We start from the raw sequence: 19,052 nt of genomic DNA on the forward strand, positions 1-19,052 counted from the left end.
AAAATGTGCAAATTAGTTTTTTTCGATGGCAAGAGCTAGCTCAGTTTTTTGTGTAGAAGTAGCTACCGATAAGTCAATGTTTCACCTTTTAACAAGCCATAGGGGCAGCACAGTGGCTCAGTGGTTAGCACTGCTGCCTTGCAGCGTTTGGGGCCTGGGTTCATATCCCACCAAGGACATCTGCAAGAAGTCTGTATGTTCTTTCCATGTTTATGTGGGTTTCCTCCCACACTCCAAAGACATACTGATAGGGAATCCAGATTGTGAGCCCCCATTGGGGACAGCAATAATGTATGTAAAGCACTGGGGAATATGATGGCGCTGTAAAAGCAATGCATAATAAATAAGATGACCAGGGATAAATGCCAAGCCAGAATGTCATGTGCAGACTGTTTCAGGACGTTTGTCCAGCCCTGGTCTATTTTGATAAGGGAAAAAGTGCGGCCCATGGTCCATATGAAGTACTTTGTCTATTCCTGTCTGGCCCCCGGACCGGGACATCAGAAGGGGTTAGATACAGTGGTCTGCACAATGTGGCTGTCCTCTGCTCAGCATCTCAATTTCACCAGTATCTGTATCCTCAGGGCACAGGTCACTGTCGGACACAGACTTAAAAGGGCCCCTGTGCAACAACAATATCTGGACCCTTTGCAGTCCAATAGCTCATCATATCGCACAATTCCACATTTTTTTTGGAGATGGTAATAGCAACCCCTTTCCTCTTGGGCCCCACCACCTTTTTTTTTTTTTTGTACTTTTATGGGGAAAATGTGGGTACAGCATACTTTTTTGTGGGTTGACTTTGATGGTTATTATTCTGTGTTGGGGGCCATTCTAGTAAGTAGGGAACTATGTGGTGGTCATTGTAGCCTGTGGGGAGGATGAGTGGGTGGTAATTGGAACTGTGTGTTTGTCATGGACTTAGGAGACATCATGCTGTGAGGTCAATCACACTGCGAGTTGGAAGCCTTGGGGTCCATCATTCCATTTATGTGGAGGTGCTGTGAGGTCCATCTTACTGTCTTGAGGGTAGTAGTGGTTGTAGGGTCCATCATACTGTGTGTGGGAGAGCTGTTGAAGGTGCATTTATACTGATTTAATATACTTAAGGTTGACTAACAATATTAGTATGAATTTAAACTTTATAAAAAGTAGTGATTTTTGTATGTTAATTTACTGTTACAGGTAAAAATACATGCCTGTAACATCAGTAGCAGTCAACATCTTAATTCTGCTCAAGTAGTAGCAGCAGCAGCACCTTTAATTATTATTTAGAGTTAAGTTTGGTCTGTTGGTTTTGCCCTCCACAACAGTCTTATGTGGTCCCTTGGGAAAATTGATTGCCCACCCATGATCTAGAACTTGGTATACAAGGATAAAAGGAGCCAACCCATGGACGAATGTGACAAATGATCGGAATATCCTGAATGGTGAAATAAAGGATCAGTTTGTTGCTACTGTGGACAATGCATTTCAAAAGTTTACTGTTTTCTTAATCCGGTCACATTCATCCTAGAAATATTCACTGATGGGCTTACCAAGGAGGAGAATCACCAGTCCACCGTTTTGAAGTGCTCGCTAGGGTTATGACTATTGTGAGCACAACCACACCACGTGTGCCTCTAAAATTTGGAATTTAATTTTGCTGATGTCGAAGATTGATCTACTCTACCTTAATGGAGCACTGCTATCTTTTTTTTTTTTTTTTTTTTTTCCCAGTGTAAGACATGTAATGACTGACAGTCTGCAGTCTTGTTGTCACCGCAGAGCTGTGTGTAGCTTTGTCATTACAAACACATCTGCTGCTCTCCTCTTTGTGCTGTCAACTCATCTGTTCTCCCCTCTCTCCAGACTGGGTGCCAGTGAGAAGCTGAAGAAATGGTAATCGGGCCGAGCACTGCAGCAGACCTGAGAGCAATGAGAGGAGAGCTACCACTGCAGATGTTTGTACAAAGTTCAGCTCTGTTGTGCAGTTAATCTGCTTTCCTAGTCTCACTGTGTGTGATTATAATGTTCAGTCATTACAAGTCTCAAACTGCTAATGCCCCTTTTCATTAAAATAAGCTCTGGAGGCAGATTCTCATACAGATCTGTGTTTGGCTCATAAATCTTAACATCTTATTCACATATTAAGAAAAAAACGTGTTTTTTTTTTTTTTGAATAAGACATCGTATTAATCAATTCAACTTTCTATGAGCTGCATATGCATGTAGACTGTTTAGGAGGGTTGATCCTACTGACAGATTCCCTTTAAGAAAATAGATGTCTGAAATCACTAATGTTATTAGCTTAAACTTTAGTTTTGTACAATAATCTAATATTTTCATAGCTTTTTAGAAATAAAAAATGTAATTGCTTTGTAAAGTAGAATTAGTAAATGTAAAGTTAGAGGAAATGTTTAATTGGCATTAAATGTTTTTGACTTTTTTTTTTACCCCAACATACAGTACACACCAAAAGTTTGGACACACCTTCTCATTTAAAGATTTTTCTGTATTTTCATGACTCTGAAAATTGGACATTCACACTGAAGGCATCAAAATTATGAATTAACCCATGTGGAATTAAATACTTAACAAAAAAGTGTGAAACAACTGAAAATGTCTTATATTCTAGGTTCTTCAAAGTAGCCACCTTTTGCTTTGATGACTGCTTTGCACACTCTTGGCATTCTCTTGATGAGCTTCAAGAGGTAGTCACCGGAAATGGTTTTCACTTCACAGGTGTGCCCTGTCAGGTTTAATAAGTGGGATTTCTTGCCTTATAAATGGGGTTGGGACCATCAGTTGTGTTGTGCAGAAGTCAGGTGGATACACAGCTGATAGTCATACTGAATAGACTGTTAGCTGCTTTTTTCTTGCCATAATACAAATTCTAAGTAAAGAAAAACGAGTGGCCATCATTACTTTAAGAAATGAAGGTCAGTTAGTCCGAAAAATTAGGCAAACTTTGAAAGTGTCCCCAAGTGCAGTTGCAAAAACCATCAAGCGCTACAAAGAAACAGGCTCACATGAGGACCGCCCCAGGAAAGGAAGACCTAGAGTCACCTCTGCTTCTGAGGATCAGTTAATCCGAGTCACCAGCCTCAGAAATCGCAGGTTAACAGCAGCTCAGATTAGAGACCAGGTCTATGCCACACAGAGTTCTAGCAGCAGACACATCTCTACAACAACTGTTAAGAGGAGACTTTGTGCAGCAGGCCTTCATGGTAAAATAGCTGCTAGGAAACCACTGCTAAGGACAGGCAACAAGCAGAAGAGACTTGTTTGGGCTAAAGAACACAAGGAATGGACATTAGACCAGTGGAAATCTGTGCTTTGGTCTGATGAGTCCAAATTTGAGATCTTTGGTTCCAACCACAATGTCTTTGTGCGACGCAGAAAAGGTGAATGGATGGACTCTACATGCCTGGTTCCCACCGTGAAGCATGGAGGAGGAGGAGTGATGGTGTGAGGGTGCTTTGTTGGTGACACTGTTGGGGATTTATTCAAAATTGAAGGCATACTGAACCAGCATGGATACCACAGCATCTTGCAGCGGCATGCTATTCCATCCGGTTTGCGTTTAGTTGGACCATCATTTATTTTTCAACAGGACAGTGACCTCAAACACACCTCCAGGCTGTGTAAGGGCTATTTGACCAAGAAGGAGAGTAATGGGGTGCTACGCCAGATGACCTGGCCTCCACAGTCACCAGACCTGAACCCAATCGAGATGGTTTGGGGTGAGCTGGACCGCAGAGTGAAGGCAAAAGGGCCAACAAGTGCTAAGCATCTCTGGGAACTCCTTCAAGATTGTTGGAAGACCATTTCCGGTGACTACCTCTTGAAGCTTATCAAGAGAATGCCTAGTGTGTGCAAAGCGGTCATCAAAGCAAAAGGTGGCTACTCTGAAGAACCTAGAATATAAGACATATTCTCAGTGGTTTCACACTTTTTTGTTAAGTATATAATTCCACATGTGTTAATTCATAGTTTTGATGCCTTCAGTGTGAATGTACAATTTTCATAGTCATGAAAATACAGAAGAACCTTTAAATGAGAAGGAGTGTCCAAACTTTTAGTCTGTACTGTATAGGTAGTGGAGAAGAGTAAGAGTTCTTTCATTGTGTAGTAATGATTGATGTGTGTTCCTGTCTAAATTTCTCCTCATGTGATCTGGACATAATGCTGCCTTTTTGTTTTTGTTCATTCGGGCAATAAGGAACTTGATGTATTTTGATATGTATATTGTTTCTCTGTTGGTGTGAATCTGTACTCTATTTAGTAGGGGCTAATTTTATCCTAGTATATATGTAAATCTGAGTTAAAATGGTTCAGAAAAAAGACAAACCTTTCATCGTTGGGTAATTTGTTTGGTGGGTGCACTGTTAAAAGCAAACAAAATAGCTAGCACATGTCTTGGGCTGAGTGTATTGTAATTGGTCTGTCAGGTCATATAGTGACTAGTCCATATAGATTTTATATTCACTGTACATTAATCTCCCAGGTAAAGTGGACCTGTCACTTGCTAAAAAAATGTGAAATACCTTGTAAATATCCCTGAGCTTCGCAGATTCTGCTTCTTTTTTTCCATGGCGTTGCATCATTCCTTTGCAGAGATGATCACAAGTATTGCTTTTTGGAGCGGAATATGTGAAATTTCTGCTTGCAATCCAATGGGTTTTTCTCCATAGTTGTGTTTGGTGGCATGCGCTCTCGCCCCTCCATACCAGATGCTGGCAATAACAGTTTGGCAGCAGGTCTTGCAGCTTCAGACACTGCCAAGCTGTGATATGCAGCATTCTGTTGGGAGGGGTGAAAGTGCATGCCCCCAAAGAAGATGTTGAATAAAACACCTGGTTACACTATAAGCAGAGATTTCACATGCTGCACTTCAAAATCAACAAATGTGCATTGGAGCGACATGGTGCAAAATGAGGAAAAAGAGGCAGAATCTAGGGAAGCTAAGGAATTTTTGGAAGAAAAGATTCAAAATGGTTTCTCTCCTCAGATCGCCATTTGCCTATTTAGACTCCATTAACCTCTTTTCTTTTAACTACCTTCATATATTAGGTCTTATTTCTTGTGTATTGTTACAAGTTTCCAGTAAAAGAATACCTGCTAAAGTAGCAGTTCTACATTTAAATCATAATAAAAGAGGTATACGGCACTCCTGGTAGGAGAATGAGGTGCCCAAGTAGGGTTCCAACCAGTAAGTCAATAGTAGTAGAATAACTTGGCACTCAAATAGGATACTAAGTAACAAAGATTTATTGGCAATCCATATAGTGTAACGTTTCAGTCTAGTTTAGACCGTAATCAGAGCGGATTGGCAGTAGCCTTCCTAGCGCTGTAGAATGGTGCCATTCTACAGCTTTTGGAGCGCTACTGCCACTTAGCGCTGCCTTCATATGGTTCCTCCTTCCACACGGTAATCCGCTCTGATGAAGATCTAAACTAGACTGAAACGTTACACTATATGGATTGCCAATAAAGCTTTGTTACTTTTTATCCTATTTGAGTGCCAAGTTATTCTACTACTATTCACTCACTACCAGTCTCCAATGCCATCATATAAGCCAAATGTCTGTCAAAGTATGTAGGATCCCTTCAACAAATAACCTAAAAATTGCTTGTTGGCCAACTTGAAATGTTCTTTAATGATCAGAAAAACATTGCGTTACCATGCACATTTCATTATAATTAAAAAAAAATAAAATAAAAGTTGGGTAACATGTATTTTTAATACTTGCAAATTCTTCTGGTTTCCACTTGGCCAATGAGCAATGTCACAATGTCAATTTAATTATTTTTACTGCAGATGATCCTTAGTGAGGAGAGGAAGTTGCACACACCCCTTAGTGTCTTAGATTTATACTCTAATATTTTCCAAAACCAGCTAGATCAATGCCAGGTCCTTCATTCATTGAGATGATCCCCGCATTTCATTCTGTAAACACACCTCCTCCGTGTGTGATTGACGTCCACCCCTCTGACTGGCCGAACAGCAGTGACGTGTGTCCTGTGCCATTGAAGCCAGGGAGGGTACATTCAGCTTCACCATGCATACCCAAGGAGACTTCCACTCAGCCAACCAGTGAGGAGGGCGTCAATCATACAAACATGACTAAAGTCTCTGCTGCAGGGACTAGTCCTAGCTAACTTTCATATTGTGACAATGATATATTTGAATATGTGCCAAAACTTCTTAGAAGTTTGGGACAGGACACCTAGGACATTTTAAGACTGAGTGAAAAAAAAAATGCAATTTGGGAGGCTTGGGTGGACCTGACGGGTTTCCTTTTAATAACAAAAATATTGTAAATTACGATGTTGCATGTTATGTGACACTTCTATAAATGTTTTTTGGGCAGTGGTCGTCCGGTAGAATTTTAGTTCTGAGGTTTTAGTTGATCGTAACAGATGAATTCAGCATAAATGATCTTTTAGCAGGGGCAGTTAAACAGATGATCATTTTAGCTGACTGGTGAGAGCATCTTGGCAGAAGTCATTTGAAATTTTCGTCCGAAAAGTTTGAACAACTGTATTGGTCATAGTGGGCTGCAGTGTGTGTGTGTGACCGTTTTGGCAGAGCACTTGTTTAACCGATAACTGTTTGCTCAATCATCACCTTTTATTGTTAATTTATACAAGTTGATAATCGGTGAACAATTATCTAACTTTGTGACCTAGCTGGCGTTTAGTTGATGAATAAGGAAAACTATGGCAAACAAAAAAAGAAAAAATCCTCGTCTGCAGCGCATTGCCCCGTGAAAATGGAGGCTATATTACCGATAACCTGATACTGGGTCATAATAGGCATCACTTTGTCCCTATCATTGTTCACTGGCCTGTGTAAACGGGTTAGTAAGGGCCTAATGACTTGTGTCTAGTCGATCAGTGCTAGTTGTTATTATTTATATAGCACCATCGATTCCATGGTGCTGTACATGAAAAGGGGTTACATACAAAATACATATATCACTTACAGTAACAAACAATGATAGACTGGTACAGAGGGAGGAGGACACTGCCCTTGCGGGCTTACATTCTACAGTTAATGGTTGACAAGTCAAAATCTTCCCATACACATTAGATAAAAATTGTCTGATCCTCCAGATTTCAATCATATTAAGTGCATGGTGGCCTCCATTCTGCTCCAGCAAGTAATTTCAGGGGAGGGCTAGATCTTTTGCCTGCAGAATGAAGGGCCAGAGTAAAAAAAAATTCAGTTAACTGCTGCCAGATTCCACTTTCCCCATAGAGAACACAAGCTCTTGTCTTTGCTGAGCATTCATGTGTAATGGGGGAGTTCATGAGAGATGGCTTTCTAAGTTGTGTGGATTACCTTCTTGTGCCCATACACACTAAAATAAAAGTTGATGAAAATGGCCCATATTGGCTGGATAATGGATTGACTTGCTGAATTGATGACAGGAACAATCGCTTGGACTTGTTAGATTTCATCTTCTGATGTTTGGTGCAGCCAATGAAGTGCCTCTGTCGATGTGATCCGAAATGTGCATAGGGCCATCACTGATCGTTTTTCGGGACAATGTGTATTTGCAAATTAACAAGTTGACGTTCAGTAGAAAAGTGATCTTGGTCACCAGATTATCTGGCTTCGATTTGTTTAATGTCTTCCCTTTGAAAGGGCTATAGTGCCCATGTCATTCAGGACAACCACAGGCTGCAGTTCCTGGAGATGTTATCTGGTCCTCACTCACCAGGGTATGCTCTGTACTAGGAGCATCTGTCACTCCAGGCTTTGTAAGATGGATGGCTCTCAAGTGAACTGCTTCCAGCAAATGGTGCAGCAAGAAAGGTTTTGGTGATGGGGAAGCGCAGAGAACAGACAAGGCAATCCTGTAAGAAATCAAGACTAAGCAGTTTACTTAAGAAAAGAACAAAGATGGATCGCATGTCCTGTTCTAAAGCTCCTGGAAAGTGAGACCATCACGTTTCCTAATCCAAGGTGGTCCTTTCCTATTGATATCGGTTTCCTTTTTATGTGTCAGACTTATCGTGGGCTTTAATGGTTTTACTAGTTTTCATGCAGTAGTATATCCCTTTATATTTTCTACTACATATAACAGTTTTTTTTATTTATCTCAAGGTTGCTAACCTTTTATGTGAAAAATGAAGAAAACATTTTATTTATTTTTTTATTTTTCTTTTACGCATCTGTCCTTTTTAATGAAATCAGAAATGTATTTTAATACTTATGTGGGTGTCAAATATTAGTGCTAGGTCTCATTGAGACTTAAGAAGTTCACAAAAACAAATCAAACAAATGATCAGCCGCCAGTCTGTGTAAATAATGGTGACAATGTCAGGAACAACAAAGAAAGTCTCTGCATTTAGGAGGATGTGTATTTCTAAATGAAGGGCTGTGGCTCACGGTTTAAGGTCTTTGTGTATTTCTTCTGCTTTTACTAAACACAAGTAACTCCACTTTTAGATAAAGTGTGGAGGGGGAAAATGCTTATTTGGGTCCATGAATGGCAAGATTAGGTTACATTTGTCGCTGATTTGCAATCATTAGTGTGCCTATTTAAGTCTACAGTTTTCTCAAAAGCAATATACTTTGACCTTGTTGGCCATCTGTGACGGTGTTCATATTGGTGGTGAGGCTGGGCCCCCCCACACCATGGCAGCATGCAAGTCTACAGAGAATTGTACAAATGGATTCTCTTGTCTTTTATTTGTGGAATTGATTTAAGTGGTGAATGGGTGCAGCTGAATCTAGCTTCTACTTGTGTAATTAGTCCTATTTGTAGCCTGTATAGACATACTGTATATATACAGTAGATTTTTAAAGTTTTGATTATATGAGTCTTGGCGTGGGCTGCTAAGTATTCTAATTACTTGGCTTGTGTTATTTGCGTATGTGTTTTCCTTAGCAAATAAAAAAATGCAAAAAATTTGTTTTTTTTACTTGCATATACCTGTGCTCATTTTAATATATTTCTTTTATTTATTAGGTTTGGTAAAGTGCTCTTCAGCTTTGTGAACTGGTGACAATGGCTTTCATCTAGTTCAACTGAAATTACAAAGGTAGGTAAAATAGGTGAGCTTTCTGTCTGTTGCGTACTTTTTAGGATTGGATTTACACATTCAGTTTTAATGTTGTTTAAGCCAAAGCTAGAATTGAACAAATGGTAGAGAAGAGACGGCCCTCCCATTAAAAAAAAAACAACCAAAAAAAACCGCAACCAGTATTTTCTACAAACATGTCAGACTGCTGTCTAAAGTCAATGTATAAGCAATGACTTTAGACTGCAGTCAAAAACGCATTTGCTAGGTTATACCAGTATAGGAGTTGCAACCTTTTTTAATACTTGCCTTAATAAATTTGTTATTTTAATAGAAGATCTTAGTTAGAAGTGGGAACAAAGTTAAGGATATACATTTCCTTTGTTTCATTTGTGTCCACTGCTGGCTTTTATACTAAGCATAACGGCGCACTTTTTATACAAATTCAGACATAAAATGGTGATGATACATAAGATGGTCATGATTGTGATTACCATCTTTAATGCTACACCAAATAGTTAGATCATATTTCTGTTATCATTCAGGATAGTTCAACATTTTTTCTTCCTAAAGGATCTGTAAAAGTGCTTAGAATTTGTGTATCTAAAATTGGACAAGTGATTTCCTACCATCACCACCTTTGTACATAGATTTGCTTATCTAAAAGAGGTTATCCACTTTAAAATTGGTGGCCTAACTTTAGGATTGGACATCAATATTCTATTGGTTGGGGTCTGACTCTAGACGCAACTGCCAAGCACTTGTGGTGCTGATGCAAGGGCTATGCTGTCTTTATTTACACTTGCACATGATGCAAGTGCTATTTAAGGAAAATAATGGACCAATGTACTCTGAGGGTTAAAGAGCGGATTAATGATGGTGCTGAGAATTTTACCCTTGACAAACCCTCACTGGACGGCCGCGTCACTAGTCAGGGCGCGGCTCAATACAAGTGTATGGAGCGAGGCTAGACAGCCCCGGCTCAGAAGTTGGTGAATCCCCGCAGCGCACAGTAATTTGGACCGGACAACCCCTTTAAGGTCTCCATACAAATTAGACTAGAGTAGGCTAAACTTGACCATTTATTTTGATCATCTAATGTATATAGTAGGCTTCCTCATGCAAACAACTGTTCCATTTGCTCTCCTGGAAAATATGCTACCACCGGAGATGTCTGGCAACGGCTTTTTCCCTTCTCATTGAACAAGCGTAAATACTTGGCCAAGTGTTCATGTCAATGAGCGAGTTAGGAGTGTGTGTTGGCCAAACTAGCTGCTGTCTAAAATGTATAGGCACTTTAAAAGGAACCTGTCGAGTCCCCTAATAATTTCAAACAGCCACCATAATGTTATATTGGACTATATTGGGATACAGCCCTATTCATATATAAGTTTTCTATCTTGTAAAAATGAATTTTGCATGTCCTGCAATGAGACAGGGCTAGTTTCTTCTCCTTAGTTCTGCTTCGGATCCTCTAATCGCTATTCTCCAGGCTTGACTGACATCCTCCTTGCCATGATAAAGCTGTGGTATACCTTGCCTGCCTGTGAACACAGAATAATGCTGGGTGTATTCTCCCCAGCAGACTGCAATGCATAGAAAGGTAGTAGTGGCCCTAGTAACCTAACAAGGAGGTCCTCAACAGCTGCCTGCAAAGCGGTTACCCCCCCAACTTCAATACTTATTCAGACAGGTGAGGTTTTTTTCTGGTAGTCCTACCATGGCATGGGTTACATATAGGCACGATCAAATGAGCGCTGCTGTCACCAAAGTTAATTTTTACAACTGAGAAACATTTGTGTGCATTATGAAAAACTATAGGAACACAGCCCTGGTCCTATATAACATGGAACTCTTAAAAGACCTGACTGGTTCCCTTTAAAGGGGTAAGGTCCTGCAATACCTGCACATGAGGAAAGAGACACAGCAAATCAGAAAAACTATACTACATTTCTAATTGGTGGTATTTGCTAATATTATCATACCCACTACATATTATCTTGGAGATGGGAATTCCCCTTTAAGTGTGTACTATTTAACGAGCTAAATTCTTAAAAAAAAAAAAAAAAAAGACTGCGGATTTGATAAAATGAAAAGATAGATCATAAAAGCAATATTAAAAGTTCAACGAAATGAAAATCTAAAGCTCGGAAATCACCGCTCCTTTTTAATAGTTTTGTTTACTGGCAGCAGCTCTCCTTGTATAACCTTCTGAGCATGATCGCTCCATCCTTGGGTCACATTCATCCTTGGACTGCACATTTACAAGTGGATGTTTGGTTGTGGACAAGGCATCTGTAAAATACAATCAACAAACAAAGCTGTGCATGTCTTAATGTCAGTATGTAGCATCTGTCTCTGGTATTAGTCACGCTGCATCTATCTATATTCCCTGATTATGGAAAAATCAGGATCACAAGGTTAAAAACAAAAAATATATATAGTTTAGTCTTTTGCTTTTCTGGATAGACAAAGCTATGTTTCCCTTGTTACTCTGCTTGACACAAGGGGGGGCAGTTTCAATTTGGAAATGAATGTTGAACATATTGAACCTTGAGAGTTTTGGCTTGTCCATGTATGCTTTAATTAGTACAATAGTCCCAAATCTGCATTCATCTAGTTTTATTAGGCTTAGGAGTGTAAAAGTAAGTATAGGTGGCCATTCACCTTGGCTCATTTGACCAGTTGCTATTCTTCCCAAACCCAGAAATGTATTTTTTCTTGGAATAGTAGTGAGTAAACTCCTGCCAGCCTCTGAGATTATTTCCATAATAAAGGGTAACTAGCTTTTCCAATGACTTTTTTGAATAGGTTGTCATGTGTTTGCATAATGAACAAATCTATTTCTGGGAATTATGACTTGTTTTCTTCATTAGTTAGCGGGTTCGTCCTCCGCAGAGTCTCTTCACTAGAAGCTACTCTGCTTTTCTCCGCCCTCACCTCTTGATAGACTTGTTTAGGCAGCGGCTGTAATATGATCCCAAACTGAAGACAAATTTGAGCAGTTTTGGAGAGTAAATAATCATTGCAGTAGATAGGGAAAAGCAGAGCAAAAGGCATTTTTTTCCAATTTTTGTAATAAATGTCTTATCTTTGTTTTTACTACTGATTTATGAAACATGAAATGCTGCTTTGTGATGGTGACTTATATGGAGACCAAACGAGGCAACTTTTTAATTTTTTTTTCTTCAGTGATCCCTTTTTTAGATGGGCAACCTCTTTAATGGCTTGGGTTGACCTACTACTTTTTGATTGACCTATCCTCTGGTCAGGATAGGTCATAAATGTCTGATCAGCCGGGGCCCGACACCAGCACCCCCACCGATCAGCAGTTATCTGTGGCGACAATTACTGGCCGGAAGTACTCACCATCTTCTTGTAGTCGCCGAGGCTTGGCACTGCACATCTCCCTCCTATTCCAATCAATAGGAGAGAGATAAATGCAGTACCCTGCAGCGGCCACTATTAGAAGACTGAGCAGCTCTGCAAGTGAGGACTTCTGGCCGGCGGCAGCTGACACTGATGACAGCTGATCGGCAGCGGTGCCGCGTGTCACACCCTGGCCGATCAGACATTGATGACCTATCCTAAGGATAAGCAATCAATCAGAAAGTAATGGACAAACTCTTTAAGCAACCGCCTATGTACAAGCCGATCAGTCAATTTTTAGTCTTATTTGGACCAGACTGATGGACTTTTTATGCACCATTACGATCGATCTGTGTATCGCATTTAGCACCTATTTACACAGGACCGTGTACTGTTGATGATTTTATGCTTTCATATATTTCATCACATCCTATGAATAAGCTTATTGTCCATTCATCTGACGATTGCCAAGACTGTTTAGATGAGCCAACAATCGAACACTCGTTTGTTCTACCACTTGATTGTGGAATTTGACCACGCTGATTATTTGGAAAGGCTATGAACTGTTTTTTTTTGTGTGGTTTTTTTACTTTTTTTTTTTTTTAGATACATGGTAATAAAATGTAAACTGTTGGGCAGTCTCTTCAACGTATAACTCTCATTCTACAAATGAATTATACCAATGGTTTGCGTTAATTTTGTCCGAAAATATTTGGTAGACTGCTTTACAGCCCCATGAAAGTTTAACATTCAACTGGACACCTTTAGAAAATGAAGGGGTATAGACCCTACCTTTTTAGAATAAGCTCACTGTCTAATTTACTGTTGCCTCTTTCTGTAGCCAGCTCTATAAGAAAGGCGCTAGGGAAGCTGAAAATGTTAAGAAAGCCCAGCTGCAAAGATTATTATTAGACAACAAACTAAATACAATTAAGTTAAAAAAATAAATAAAATAAAAATAAAATACCCCAGAAAAATGCCCATATGCTTTAATGTAATGTACAATTCAAGTGAATGGGAGTTCGTGGTAAACTGTCTACCCAGCAGACACCTCATACAGTTGCTTCAACAGTGCTACCAGCGGCCTATTACTAGCCTATCCTTACGCTCTGAAAAATAATATAATTGTGTTCTTAATGCATTTTACCAGGGGTGGGGAATCTTTTTTCCTGCCAAGGGCCATTTGGATATTGATACCATCCTTCACGGGCATGCTATCTCCGCCTACAAAGTACGTCCTGACGCTGGCACTAGTGTTGGGATGTAATCTTTCATTGCACGCGCCTCAGAGCTCGGTAGTGAACACTGCGTGCGTGTGCTCATAGAGCAAGAAGAAATGAATGGGCCGGTGGCCATCAAAATACTGCTGCCAGTCTAAGCCATGCAGTCCCCAGGAATCTGCCCAGGGGCCAGATAAAAGGTCATCGAGGGCCGTTAACATCCCGCAGGCCTGAGGTTCCCCTCCCCTGCATTATACAAATCCTGTAAAAGTGCGTCAGTGGAATAAGAACGATGTTTGAACAAAAAAAACCTGAAGAAGCACTCCCAGAAAAATCTTCATCCCTTAATCACTTCTAAATATGTCTGTAGTGATCGCAGTCTTCCCTGGTTTACAGCGCCGTTCTGTTCACTTCTAGATCATGTGACCTGAAGTCAGGCTAGCCAGATAAGAGGTTTGTGTGTGGAACAAATCAATTTCACAATGTAAAGTCCCCGTCTCACATAGCGAGATCGCTGCTGTGTCACGGTTTTGGTGACGGAACAGCGACCTCACCAGCGATGTCGCTATGTGTGACACTTTGCAGCGATCAGGCCCCTGCTGTGAGGTTGCTGATCGCTGCAAAGTGTCCTGGACCATTTTTTGGTCGTTGCCCTCCCGCTGGTCAGCACACATCGCTGTGTGTGACCAGCGGGAGCAGCGATCAGGCTGGTAACCATGATAAACATCGGGTTACTAGGGGCACACGCGCACCTAGTAATCCGCTGTTTATCATGGTTACGAGCCTGCTAAAGTGAGCGGTAACCTCCCGCTCACCGTAGCAGAGTGGTAACCATGATAAACAGCGGGTTACTAGGTGCGCGTGTGCCCCTAGTAACCCGATGTTTATCATGGTTACCAGCCTGCTCCTGCTTCAGCAGGCTGGTAACCGGAGCAGGACATCGTGGAAAGATTCTTTCCACGATGTCGCTGCTCCCCTTAATCGTTGGTGAGCCTGCCTGTTTGACAGCTCGCCAGCTCGTCGCCGTCGTATCGTCGGGATCGTTGCAGCGTCGCTAAATTAGTGTGACGGGGCCTTAAGGCTGACCATACACATGTGATACTTATCTGCAATCCAGTGGCAGATCCTGCTTTTTGTTGATCTTCATTTCCTGTATAATGATGACCTGACATTAGATTCTCATCAAATTTATAAGATCTGCAAATATATGGTCAGCTCAAGTATTTGCTGCCTCAAAGAATTACCGTACATTGGGTTAGTAGCACTGCCCCATACAGCAGTTCATGTGTGAGCTGGCAAAGAAGAGGAGCATTCACATGGTCCAGAAGAGAAACTAAGCAGTGCTAGAAACTGGAGAAGACCCAAATCTGTAAGTATTTTAATGCCCCTACATTAGAGGCACATTTAGAATAAATTGGGGGATATACGGTAAATGTTGCTAGGAGTGCATCTTTAATTGAAAGTCATTTGCTTTAATATTGTCATCATATACAGATTTAATGATACACTTACTACTTTAGATTTTCTTTATTTATAGAAGTAAAGTCTTACGGTTTTATTCTGCATATCATACGAGTATCAATGTTAATGTCTGGGGCCTTTGGATGTATGACAATAGTCATGGGTCACTCAGTTACTAGGTTATGAAGAAAAGTGCATGTTGTGCAGATGAATCTTAAACATTATGCACAGCCCTGAGGTCTCTGCCACGGTGACCCATGTCCTTATCTAGGCAATCCCTGGCACATTAGCAAAGTAGTGAATGAATAACATAACTGAAACTAATAGTCTTCTGTGATGGCAGCTCCAATGCACATGTTTCCAAACTATTGCAGTAAGACTTTTGTATATATGTTGACTAGTCAGTGAAATTTCCACCGGTTTTCTGTACAGGATATTTCGTCTAGCAGATTTAAAGATGATTACTAAAGCAAACCAAAATAATTAGCAAAACCATATTTTTCATTTCATTTACCCAGCATTATACCTAGTTTTAAAGTGTTATTTTAGATAAAAAAAAGTGTAACAGTTGTTTTGGACTTTCAAGGGTAACCTTTGTGACATGTTAAATATTAGCAGATTTCCATGTTGAAGTGCATTGACTTGCACAATAGGTATTCTTTCTGGGCCCCACCCCCTATGTACATATACGCTTTGAGGCCACGTTCACACATTCAGTATTTGGTCAATATTTTAAATCATTATTTGTAAGCCAAAAGTATAATAGAAACACGTCTCCACTCCTTCATTTTACACACACTCTTGGTTTTGGCTTACAAATTGATGTAAAATACTGAACATGTGAACGTGGCCTTAGTATGCATGTTTTCTCAATGGTGTTAAAGGGTCACTATTGACTTTTAAGATTGCTACTTCCTGTAGGTGGCACTAGAGTTCTGGTCCTCTTCCTCTCTGGAGAGACCATTCTCAATGGTGAGAACAAAACTAGGCTGGTTTCACACAACTGTATTTTATGGTCTGCGTATCGCATAGGCATATCTGAAGCTGGGATTGGGTCAGGAAACCCACGGCCAAGTCCGTACATCATGGTATGTGCTCTTAACTGTAAAACACAATGTGTGAAACGAGTCTAAACAAATACAATAGACCCCTAGCAATGTCTTTTCTGAGATGAGAGCAAAAAAAATCTGGCATGTGTGAAATTCAACAATCCTGAGCCTGGGAGAATTCAGAGATTCTCAGAGTGGTGCTTGAAAGTTTGAGCCCTTCCAGAATTCTCTATATTTCTGCTAAAACGATGCCAAATTTTTAAACAAGTAGTAAAAGTAGATGAAAGAGAACCAAATAAAAGAAATGATTAAAAAATATTACTAAAAAACAAATATCCAATATCACATGTCTAAGTGGCAAATTTATTTAAAACTTTAGGAAGGATTACAAGATAATTTGAAGGTGAAATTACTGTCTGGTGTTTCCAGTCAATGGGATGACAATCAGATTTGAGTGGACCACCTTTTTTTTTTTTTTTTTTTTTTTTGTTTGTTTATTTTGTACGTTTGTTTTTAAAGACATGAGATCTTGCAAAGGATGATCTACGTATAATAGTCTACAACATCACAAGATAACCTCTAGTTGCTTAGGGTGCTTTGACATTAAAGTCCTTTCTCACATTAGCAAATGTTAATGTTCATGAGTCTACCATCAGGTGGAAACTGAATGATTTAAGGTTGGGGATGAGCACACTTGAACTGGAAAGTTCAGGGTTCTTACCGGACTTCGTATCTGTAGTGCAGCCAATCAACAAGCTTTAACGCTGTGGGGGCTTCCGGCTCCATCACAGCCATGTCAAGTAATGACAGGAGCAACACATGACCCAATCTGACAGTAAAAAGAATAACTAAACTAAATTAAATTAAAAAAGACCAGGTCCCCTTCATTTTTAAAACCAGCCAAGGGAAAACAGACAGCTGTGACCTAGTATTAGCCCTTCCTAGTCTAAAAATATCCTTGTAGCCTTCCAGCTTATAAATATCAACCCGCAGTTGTCTGCTTTGCTTTAGCTGGTTATTTAAAAATAAGGGGGACCCTAAAAAGAAAATGAAATGGGGTCCCCCCTATTTTTAATAACCAGCTTAAGGCAAAGCAGACAGCGGCGGGCTGATATTAATAGGGAAGGGATGAATATTGTCCCTCTCCCACCCTAAAAATAGTAGCTCTCAAACACCCCAGAAATGGCGCTTAGCCTTGGCTCTTCCTGATTGCCCTGGTAAATGGGTAAACTGAGGAATGTGTGGGGGGAGTCTTTATTCAACTAAAATGATTTTTTTTACTGTGCTTTTTTTTTTTTCTTTTAACTTACTGGGTTAATAATGGGGGTGTCTGATAGACGCCTCTCCATTACTGACCTATAGGCTTGATGTCAGCTGACATTACAAAGCTGACATCAACCCCATAAACTGTTACCCTGATTGCCACCCCACTAGGGCAGTCTGTAAGAGCCGAGGCTAAGCATCAGAATTGGTGCATCTAATGGATGTGCCGCCATTTTTGGGACGGCTGAGGGCTGGTGGTGTTAGTCTGGGAAGGGGCCAATATCCATAGCCCCTTACCAGCCTATTAATATCAGCCCGCGGCTGTGTGCTTTAGCCTTTGCTGGTTATTAAAAATAGGGTGGACCCCACAACGTTTCTTTTTTTGTGGGCGGTCCCCCCCCTTTTTTTTTTTTCTTTAATAACCAGTAAAGGCTACGCAGACAGCTGTAAGCTGTTATTAATAGACTGGGGACCTTTTATATGGATCTTGCCCACTTTCCAGAATAATACCAGCTTACAGCTGTCTGCTTTCCCTTGGCTAGTTCTTAATAATAGGGGGGACCTCACATCGTTATTTTATTAACAAGTACAGTAAATACCCACTCAAGGTAACCTTAGTTCACAGCCTCTAGGTGTTCCAGCAGATGAAAAATTCAGTAACCTTAAAGGCTTCCTTAAGGGTTCCGTGCCTCACAGCTGCCGGGAGACCCGGTGGCTGTGAACTCTTAATAACCTTTTAAGGTTACCGGAGTTCACAGCTACCTGGTCTCGCAACAGCTGGCGTGCTGTACTGATGAGTGCCGGACTCCACGGGCGATGACATTATGCCTGTGAAAAATGACATAGAAGTAACCTCTGCAGTCTCACTCTCGTGGTTCTGGCTCACAGCGATGATGTCACTGCAAAAATGAGACTGCAGAGTTCAATTGCGGTCATTTCTCATAGGCATAATGTCATCGCCCATGAGAAATTACCTCAAATAACCTCCGCTGTCTTTAGTCTTTGCTGGTTATTCAAAATAGGGGAGACCTTTCGTCATTTTTTTTTTTTCATTTGGGGTCCCCAAATTTTAAAAACCATAAAAGGCTATGCAGATAGCTGCGGGCTGATATTAACAACCTGGGAAGCTGAATTGATACTTGCCTCTTCCCAGAAGAATAACACCAGCCCCCAGCTGTCTGGTTTCCCTCACCTGGGTATTAAAAATGAAGTGGATCCCACCCCATTTTTTCCTTTTATTTCTTTATTAGCTAAATACATGTACAGTAAGCTACAAACGCACTGCACTAATTGTAGATCTCCTTGACATCTTTTTTACTATGCACGGGCGCCGGCTGGTGATTACTCTCATCAGCTTCGCCTGCTATCTGCTAGACGAGGCATGTGATGATGATAGTAGTAGTCATCAGCCGACTCCTGACCGGCGGTAACATTTTCACTGCCGGTCACAGCTGATTGCTCACACGATGTCCTCTGTGTGACAGCGTCGGAATCTGCAGCTGTCCGTGATACCCAGCGGCTGTGTCCGGTAGTGATTTCAGTAAAGTTACCGCCGGTCAGAGACAGTGTTTCCCACGCTGTCATACAGATGACAACGTGGAAACAGCTGGATGTTCGGGCCACCCATTCTCCGTTCTGGTAGCCGAATAAAACTTTTTTTATTAAGCTCGGC

General features: G+C 40.7%; 1 protein-coding gene across 4 annotated transcripts in view; it reads left to right on the plus strand.

Moving 5' to 3' along the window:
• The window catches only part of GREB1L (GREB1 like retinoic acid receptor coactivator), a 148,069-nt gene that overhangs the window by 69,444 nt on the left and 59,573 nt on the right, over positions 1 to 19,052 (plus strand). For all 4 annotated transcript variants that reach the window (XM_073679136.1, XM_073679138.1, XM_073679137.1 and 1 more), the window contains exon 2: positions 8,967 to 9,039. The gene's annotated coding sequence lies outside the window, so the exon portion shown is untranslated. The remainder of the gene's footprint in view (positions 1 to 8,966; positions 9,040 to 19,052) is intronic.

This window comes from Phyllobates terribilis, unplaced genomic scaffold (assembly GCF_046119375.1).
Source record: "Phyllobates terribilis strain yellow unplaced genomic scaffold, ASM4611937v1 Scaffold_4__5_contigs__length_816908805, whole genome shotgun sequence".
Lineage (NCBI taxonomy): Eukaryota > Metazoa > Chordata > Amphibia > Anura > Dendrobatidae > Phyllobates > Phyllobates terribilis.